This window comes from Saccopteryx bilineata, chromosome 1 (genome assembly GCF_036850765.1).
Source record: "Saccopteryx bilineata isolate mSacBil1 chromosome 1, mSacBil1_pri_phased_curated, whole genome shotgun sequence".
Classification (NCBI taxonomy): domain Eukaryota; kingdom Metazoa; phylum Chordata; class Mammalia; order Chiroptera; family Emballonuridae; genus Saccopteryx; species Saccopteryx bilineata.
The window spans coordinates 325151700-325161235 of record NC_089490.1 but is presented as its reverse complement, the minus strand read 5'-3'; the positions used below and the strand labels follow the sequence as shown (position 1 = coordinate 325161235).

The 9536-nt window shown below is 36.8% G+C and overlaps 1 long non-coding RNA gene across 1 annotated transcript; it reads left to right on the top strand.

Annotated features, from left to right (window-relative positions):
* The first annotated feature begins 692 nt into the window (after nt 1–692).
* LOC136320507 (uncharacterized) lies at nt 693–8755 on the top strand. The gene is made up of 3 exons (XR_010728349.1): nt 693–988; nt 6156–6291; nt 7856–8755. It is a non-coding gene; the product is annotated as an uncharacterized lncRNA (long non-coding RNA).
* Nucleotides 8756–9536: the final 781 nt, after the last annotated feature.

Genomic DNA, 9536 nt, shown 5'->3' with positions numbered 1-9536 from the left:
TGGAATCTAATATCCACAAAGGTATATTATTAAAACAAATTTTCTCTCTAAAATCACTCATTTTTACCAAAGATAGCCAAATTAATACTAAATTGTTTGCAAAATAGGTCTAATTTTAATAAGCTTAACCTGCTATTTACATAGGAACTGCAAAAATAATAGCCTTATAGATTCTATTAAGTGTCTACTCTGCTGGAATTTTCCATAAGGGATCTTTCGATTGAATTTTAAAAGGCTTCTTGAGGCCAGAAAAGCTAGGGTAAGAATTTGTCATCACATTTTGCTTGTAATATCTATAGAGTTGGGCGAGTTCCCTTTTGCTTAATGTCTCCAAAATATCTTAAGATTCCTGCACTTGCCAGGAACTGACCTATCTTACTCACTTTGTAAGGCTGCTGAGAATTTAATAAACAAGATACCAGGTTGATATTTCCAAGGGTTTTATTGGCTTCCATAAGACAGTTTTAGCTTCTTAAAGCTCTCTGGTCATATCTAAGTCTGTGCATGTCTTTTTCAAATATGACGTTGCAGTCAAAGCCTTGGTAATATAACCAGTTTCCAATTATGTCCTATTATAAGGAGAATAGAGTCTTATTGAACTTATACAAATAACAATATTGCTGTAAAAATAAGAAGACTCACTGAAAGTTTATGAATTTTGGAGGTAAGGAGAAAAAGATAAATGTTTCAATTTTGCTCACAATGTGTAGTTTACAAAATTGTTCTAAGTTATAGGTAGCTTAGGAGAAAAGGTTTTCTTGTATGTGAAAAACAAGATTAAAGAAATATTTCAAACAAAACGTCATAAAAAGTGTAATTATCCTTATCAGTTCATTCAGACCCATGTTTTTAATTCTTGTTGATCTTGATCTTTTTGTTAACAGTTTTGTGAAATCAATTTTTCCACTACTTCTCCTGACCTTGCCTGATGATTCAGGGTGATAGGGCCAGTGATAATTCCAGGAAGTTTGCAAAGCTTTCCACCAAGGTTTGTATGATTTTCTCTGTCAACTGGATGCCTTGAACACTAAGAATTGTGGACGATATGTCCCAAGTGGGAAACACATTTTTTAATAATTTCTTTGCCACTGTGAGGGCATCAGCCTTGCAGCAGAGGAAGACTTCAAACCATCTGGAAAACATACACATAACAACAAGAAAAAATTGATAACCCACACTGAGATTAAATGCACTGTGCTGGATGAAGGAATGCAAAACTAAAAATGGGGTATGCCAGGGAGCTCAAAGGAACCAAGCAGTTGCCTTGGGTTTCCCAGAGCACCAACTGTTTCTCTAATTTACAGCCATAGTTGCCCATCTTAATTTCTCTGATTTAGGAACAGATTGTTGCTACGTTACAAGGACATGAAGATAGCAAAAGTCTGGCACTCAGTCGTTTCTGTAGAAGCGGGATGGACTTCATCCACATGTGCCACAATCTTTTTCTTTTAAATTCTTTTATTGATTGATTTTAGAGTGGGGGGGGGGAGAAAACACTTACTTGTTGTTCCACTTATTTATGCATTCATTGGTTGATTCTTGTATCCTTGATTCTTGCACTCTGACTAGGGATCAAATCCGCAACCATCCAGATGATGCTTTAATCAATTGTACTACTTAGCCAGGACATATACTATGATCTTTATAGATTTTGTTGCTGCTGCCTTTGCATGAAAGTTAGCTAGGGGATTTCCTTGGTACTCAGGTTCAGTCCTTTTAATGTGAGCCTCAGTTTTGATGACAAACATCTTATGCCAGGACATATCAGAATTCCAGAAATTTCACACAATTTCTGGAGCATTTATAACATACATTATATGAACATACATAGAGAAAGCTTAATGTTTATACATTTCGCTAAACAGAATCTCAAATTATTATAAAATACTTAACTACCTATTTGATCAAAGTAACAATAACAGATTTCAAAGAAATAATCTTAGTTCTTACCATTGAGAAGATTCAGTTTTCTTAACTAATCGAAGGCCTGATTAAGGTGACATAAAACACACAAGATTATTTTAATAAAACACAGAAACTCTGCTTTCTTGGCAGAAAACTTTTCACAATATCTTATCAGAAACAGACCAATAGTCCAAGAAACTTTTTTTTTAGGCAGATGAAAAAATATTATTTTAGTATGCTATTGTTATTAAAGCTTATTTTTAAAAAATCCTTCTTACAAATTCATTCAGTCTTACTTGGCTTGATCATACATTAAATTTCTTGTCCAAGATTTCTTTTCACAATCTACACCTTTCCTTGTCCCTCTTAGTTTGTGTCTTCTTACTCATTAGAAATAACCAGTTTATTTAATTTATTTTTAATTGAATTTACTAGGGTGACACTGGTTAACAAAATTATACAGGTTTCAGGCGCACAATTCTACAACACATCTTCTGTACACTGTACTGTGTTCAGCCCCCCAAGTCAAGTGTTTGTCCACCATTTATTTTCCCTGTACCCTCTTCCACCTAGAACAAACCATTTTCTTTTCTTTTTCTCAAAAATGCATTTTCATGCTTTATACCTTTTTCTACTTGAAATACATTATTTTCTTCCATATTAATTAGAACTCCTAATCTTTAAAAGCCTCATTTCTAATGACAACTAAAAAGTAGGCAATTAGCATTCTTTAGATTGGCAAATTTAGGAATACACTTTATAGCCTTTAGAAACAAAGTCTCTTACTTGCAAATATATTTCCTGATTTTTAGAAACATGCTTCCTCACAAAACACAAACCATGTTTATGAACAGATCCAAATTTATCTTACAGTTTCTCTGTAATAAGAAGTCAAAAGTAGATAAACATAGACTTATTTAGCACAACAATTAGTATTTCAGTATTTTACCTTATTTGGAAATGATCTTAATATTCAATGAATTTAACTTACTTAACATAATTGGCAAAACTAAAGTTTCAAGTTAACAAAAGATTTTTGAAAACTATTTTAAGTATATATAACATATAATTATTGCTAAAACATTTTTATCTAAAGGATGAAGATTCCATGCTAAAGATAAATTTTCTCCAAAGCTGTCATGGTTAGAAAATGAGCAGTTAAGGCTATTTTAGAGTCATTTACTTTCTTGTAGGCCTCTAAATACCAACTGAAAAACTTTTTATCTTACATTTACTTAGATTATTAATTCTTAATAATCATGTTTAGATTACCTATGAAAACTCCATCAGATATCAGGCAATAATAGTAATTGACTAATTATTATCTGAAGCTGTTTGTCCTGCTGACAAATTTTGTAATAGAGTTAATATGAACTTCTTTTTGTAATCCCAGGTAAAATAAAAGTATTATACTTAATTCTGATAACTCTAAAGACATTATTTAACCAATCCAAGCTCAGACCAGCTTTACTATGAAATACTTTCTCAGATTAAGTGATTCTGAAAAACCATGTGGGTTATTTCTATGATATTTTTGAGAATTTTTATATAAACACAAGACAATTAAACAGCTTTTACAGATTAGCAATATCATTCGAAAATAGAAAGTAGCATACAGCACCTGTGAACATACAGACAGATATAAACAGATACCCAAGAGATTTGTTTTTAAAATTTCAGCCATGAGGTAGGTACAATAAGGCCAAATCCACTAATTTATGACAGTAAAGTTTATTTGTTCAGATGGTTAAGGTTAAAGGCTTTTTCTTAATATTTGTGGAGTAGACAATTAAGATTTGTATTTGCCCTTGGCAAGGAGTCTTGGAGCTGGAGCAGCAGTTTGTGCTTTAAAAAACCCTTGTTTTCTGTTTTTTCTTTTCTTTTTCTGTAGTCTGAGGAATTGAGGTTGGTAAAGATAGATAGGCTTTGAACTGCTTCTAGAGTTGCATTTCTGGTTTCACAAAGATTTGTAAGATTAAGACTGTTGCTCCTCAATTCCTCCAAAGAGTTGGATTGTAATTTAACCACCATGAAGTTTGGGGATCTACCCATCCAACTACATCTTCCTAATTTGCTTCTTTCCCTCTGGGTATATAGTTTTATTTTGGCTTAAGGGAGGAAAAAATTCCTATTAAGCTTTGAATTTTTATTTTCTCATTTCACCAAATTTCTAGTCATAGAGTTATTAAATTTTTTGAAATACTATATTTCATGAGGGAGAAATAGTGAGAAATTTTAAAGCACCTGCTCAGATGACCAACGTTTCTTTTAGGGACCCTGTAGGACTAATTTTAAAGTCAATTTGCCTTTTAGAATCTGCAATTGTCAATGAGAGAATGTGTTCTTTTGTGCCTAAGAGGTTTGGGATTCTGTTTTAAGGAGGGCCTTTGAGGGATAGAGCCAAAGATTTTCCCAAATGGCCAGTAGAATTTTAACTTATTTTGGCTAAGTTGGTTCATTTTATTTAAAAGGCACAAGAGAAAGTACTAAAATGTTTGTATATATAACTAGCTAGACTTTCCTACTAAAGGGTGAAGATTCTGTGCTAAAGATAAATTTTCCCTGCCCTGGCCGGTTGGCTCAGTGGTAGAGCATCGGCCTGGCGTGTGGAAGTCCTGGGTTCGATTCCTGGCCAGGGCACACAGGAGAGGCGCCCATCTGCTTCTCCACCCCTCCCCCTCTCCTTCCTCTCTGTCTCTCTCTTCCCCTCCCGCAGCCTAGGCTCCATTGGAGCAAAGGATGGCCCGAGCACTGGGGATGGCTCGGGCGCTGGGGATGGCTCCTTGGCCTCTGTCTCAGATACTAGACTGGCTCTGGTTGCGACAGAGCTACACCCCAGATGAGCAGAGCATCGCCCCCTGGTGGGCATGCCGGGTGGATCCCGGTCGGGGGCATGCAGGAGTCTGTCTCACTGCCTCCCCGTTTCCAGCTTCAGAAAAATACAAAAAAAAAGAAAGAAAGATAAAATTTCCCCAAATCTGTCAGGATTAGACAAGAAGATAAAAGAGCAGTTAAGGCTATTTTAGAGGCATTTAATTTCTTAGAGGCCTCTAAGTACTAATTGAAAAATGCTTCTCATTCAGCTTGTTTAACATTTCTAAGATTCTCTAATTGTGTACATAAATATACTCATTTTGGGATTTTGAAAAATCCCCAGAGTGGTCACTGTGATTCCAAATTGTCCCTCATATCAGAAATCCATCTAAAAATACTAAGCAGTGGATGAACCATAAATCTAGCTAGCAATCCAGAATGGAGTTACCCCTTCATAACAGACTTAAAAACAGGACACCCCGTTGCAAAAAAATCAGTACCAGAGGACCCAAGAATAAAAGCTCTGAATCTCAACTGAAGCAGGAAGGTTTGGAACTGAGAGAACTCGCCACTGTAGTCCCAGAGCAGTTGGGGCAAAAGGGAGCACAAAGGTCTCAAACAGTTAGTTACGTTACTCCATCCAGTCTAAGGGCACCAGAATTGAAGCAGAGCCTTCCTCAGATTCCATGACACTGATGCCATATATATCAAATGAACTGAAAAAAAACTCTGGAGACTTTGCTAGCAATAAATGATAAAGATTTATTCAAGGAACTTAGTTTAGGATTTGCAAACTACTATAGAAACACAACAAGGCAATGCCTAGAGTTTTCCAAAGTAGAAAGAAAAGCTGAGGGTTCTACATAAGTGAAAAGTACATGCTGGAGAAGAATCAGTCCTGCAATCTTAGCCTCTGGATTAGTCCAAAACGGTAATCTTCTACATGACTGGTGGTCTGGATACATGAAGATTCTTTCCTTAGTCCTTCAGGGTACAATCGGAGGGTTATCTAGGGCTTTGGTGTATATCCAGGCATTGATGTAGGACTGGAAAATTCAAAAGTCTAAGTTCCCAGGCTAGTTAGAACAAGAATAAAATTGTTTTCTCATACCTCAAACTCCTTGATTTTAGTAATTCAGTCGCTTGGCTATAGTACCTTCATTTTATTTTATTTTTTGGTTCTATTCCTCATACAGGAAACAAAAGTCAATTCTCTTGATTTCACACAGAGCAAAGAGAAACTCCACCCCTTTGTTGTCTGGTATGTCGAAATAAGAAAGAGCTTCACAAATGTGGGATATGGGTGTAAATTGCAACCAATGTTGAGAACTACCTGTTAATTTATTTTTTATTACTAAGTTAGGATAATATTTTATTAAATGGTTTACATCATTTAAAAAAATCAGTTTTGTTTGTCTTGAAATATTTTTTTTTAGGCTTGACTGGATAGCTCACTTAGTTAGAGCCTCATCCTGAAGCACAGAGGTTGCTGGTTAGATCCCTGGTCAGGACACATACAGAAACAGCTCAATGTTCCTGTCTCTCTCTCCCTTCCTCCCTCACTAAAAATCAGTAAGTACCGTATTTTTTTGCTCCATAAGACGCACCTGACCATAAGACACACCTAGGGTTTTAAGGAGGAAAATAAGAAAAAAAATATTCTGAACCAAATGGTATGTTAAAATATTTAATAAAATACTGTATTTTTCACTCCATGAGATCCATAGGCATTTTGCCCTTTACTTTTGGGGGGAAAAAGTGTGTCTTATGGAGTGAAAAATATGGTAAATGCTTTAAAAAAAGAAAGAAAGAAATATTTTTTAAAAATTCCCCCCCCCCCTTACAAGTAGTTCATGAAATCACGTGGCTTGGATGTATCATAACTTATTTAACCATTATTCTATTATTGAACATGTAGGTTGTTTTTGGTTTATTTATTTATATTTTTATGGTTATAAATAATGCTTTAGAAAGCTTCCTCATATGTAAGTTTCTGGCAGCATCTCTGATTCCTAGACATGGAACTTCTAACAGAAAGGACATGAATAAATGTTAAGGCTCTTGATGTAATTTGCTAAAATATCTCGTGGAAAGGTTTAGCCAATTTGCACTCATCTCACAATGCATAAGAACACTGGAGAGCATCTGAAAGCACAAATCTGATCTGTCATTCTCCTACATTAGGCCTGTCAATAATCCACTCACCTCTTCTTTAATGTTTTCTTCCTGATGATTTCCCTCTGTTGAAAGATCTCCTGGAATAGTCAAGCACTTGTCAAATTGTCTGTGGTGCCTTTCTCATATTTCTTCTTTGGCATCAAACTCGGTATTGAAATGATTGATTTAAATTCTATTTTTTGTCATTAGACTGTGAACCTCTTAAAGGCAGATACATTCACTTTGTATTCTCAACTCCTAGCTCAACCCACAGAGAAAGGTAGGGGAAAATAATGAGTTTGGCCCTTACTTTCCATACGTTAGTCGTCCAAAGCATCTCTTCAAGAATAGCTACAGAAGTTTATAAAAGGGGCCCAATATTTGTGAATTGAACATTTGTGAATGTTCAATTCATTGCTGTGATGTCTATTGCTGTGATGCAGAGACATTAATGTTCTTTTCTGTTACCAGTTCCTTCTCTGACATTGAATATAATAATTACTGTGGCACCAAGCTTGCTATCTCTTTTATAGAATGAAAGTTCTTGCCACAAACCCAGGGTTGGGGGCAAAATTTTATGTTCAGCACTTTTGAAAAAAGTTACCCTGTTAACAGCAGGCTGTGACTTTTGGACTTGAAATTGTTTACTTCTCTAGATATCTTCATTCTACTGACCTAAGAACTGGGCCCCGTTTATAGTTCTAACTAAGGATTCAATTGAAAAAAAAAATTACTAAAGATATTTTTAAAATTCCATTTCTTGAGACAATAGGTCATTTTCTTACATTCTGCTTCCTCAGACTTCTTTTTCTCACTCCTGGGACACCCGAAGGGCTTGAATTCCAGGCAAAGTGCTACATTATTTACAAATTTACAAAGACAGATATTTGTTTTGTGCACAAAGAAATTTGCACTTTACACAATTGTAAATTGTTGCTCCCTCTGAGATATTAATTAAAGTCCTGCTATTTCTTCCCAGGGCCCAACACCAGTATTACTCTAAGGAGGAATGACCGAAGATCTGATACCAAAAGGCCACTGCTTTGGTGCCCACGCCCACCCCACCCCCTCAATCACCCACCTCCACCAAGAAAATTAGTCTTACCATAGCTCATTTCTCAAAGGACAAATATTCCATCAAGATCCAAGTTTCTGCCAGTTTTGTCAACTTCCCATTTCAGAGTTTCCTGAATAGGAACTCTGAGTTTTCAGATTTTTTCTCATAGAAAGAAGATTGTGAATGATAGGCCTACAGGGTTTGTTGTTGTTTGACCTGCCTGCACAATGTTATCCAACAAAGTGCTTTTAAAAAAATGAAGTAACTTTAAAATATTTGCAATTTAGGAGATTTCACACCAAAAATCTGGATTTCTAGTTTCTTTTGTAAAATTGTGAGATGTGGTCATGTTGGGCTCACACTGCCCCATGGAAACTGTCTACGGGAGCCTGGCACCTGCAGTTTGGGTTTAAACAAGTATTTCCAGTTTACCAAGATTTCTGTCACTCCCTTGGCCGCTTTACCCCATTTTGCCACTTTATTTACATTATTTATTGACATGTGTAAGGATTTGCCACTTCTATAAATGTGTTCCACCATCTAAATTACTGACCTGCTGATTGTCACTTAACTTTATTGTAGAATATGAATGTAAAATAAACTTGTCATTTCCAGATGACATCAAAAGTTGAAGACAGGTCAGGTGCAAGGAGTATCAAGATGTGGAACTAGGCACCCTCACACATATGTGTGTGTGTATAAGAGAGAAAGAGAGATCTCTTAAAAAGGAACTATTATGTTCTTTATGCTTTATCCCCATTCCTTATTCTAACTCTGTCTACATTTCCATTCTCATTGGGACTTTAGGAGAAAGGAGCTGAAAATGTGGCAATATTGGAAGGAAGTACCTAGAGGGTGTTCTCTGTGATGGGTATTATCCTGTACAGGCTAATAGCCCTGGCTCAGGAGTCAGACATGGATTTGAGTAGATACGTGACCTTGGGCAACTTAATTTTTTTTATGCTTCAGTTTTCTCATCTGTTAAGTGGAATAATAATGCTAATGAGTAATACACTATAGTTTTCAACAAAGTGACTAGAACATTGGAAGTCCTCAAAAAAATGGTTGCTGTTGGCCCTGGCTGGTTGGCTCAGTGGTAGAGCATCAGCCTGGCGTGCAGAAGTCCCGGGTTCGATTCCCAGCCAGGGCACACAGGAGAAGCACCCATCTGCTTCTCCACCCCTCCCCATCTCCTTCCTCTCTGTCTCTCTCTTCCCCTCCCGCAGCCAAGGCTCCATTGGAGCAAAGATGGCCCGGGCGCTGGGGATGGCTCCTTGGCCTCCGCCCTAGGCGCTAGAGTGGCTCTGGTCGCAACAGAGTGACGCCCCGGAGGGGCAGAGCATTGCCCCCTGGTGGGCAGAGCGTCGCCCCCTGGTGGGCGTGCCGGGTGGATCCCGGTCGGGCGCATCCGGGAGTCTGTCTGACTGTCTCTCCCTGTTTCCAGCTTCAGAAAAATACAAAAAAAAAAAAAAAAAAAAAAAAAAAAAAAAAAAAATGGTTGCTGTTAGCTGCCAAAATACAAAGGATGTTATGTTCTCCGCACATTGTGTGACCTTGATGCACTGAACTTTTCTCTGTATCAGTTTTCATCATTGAAAAATAA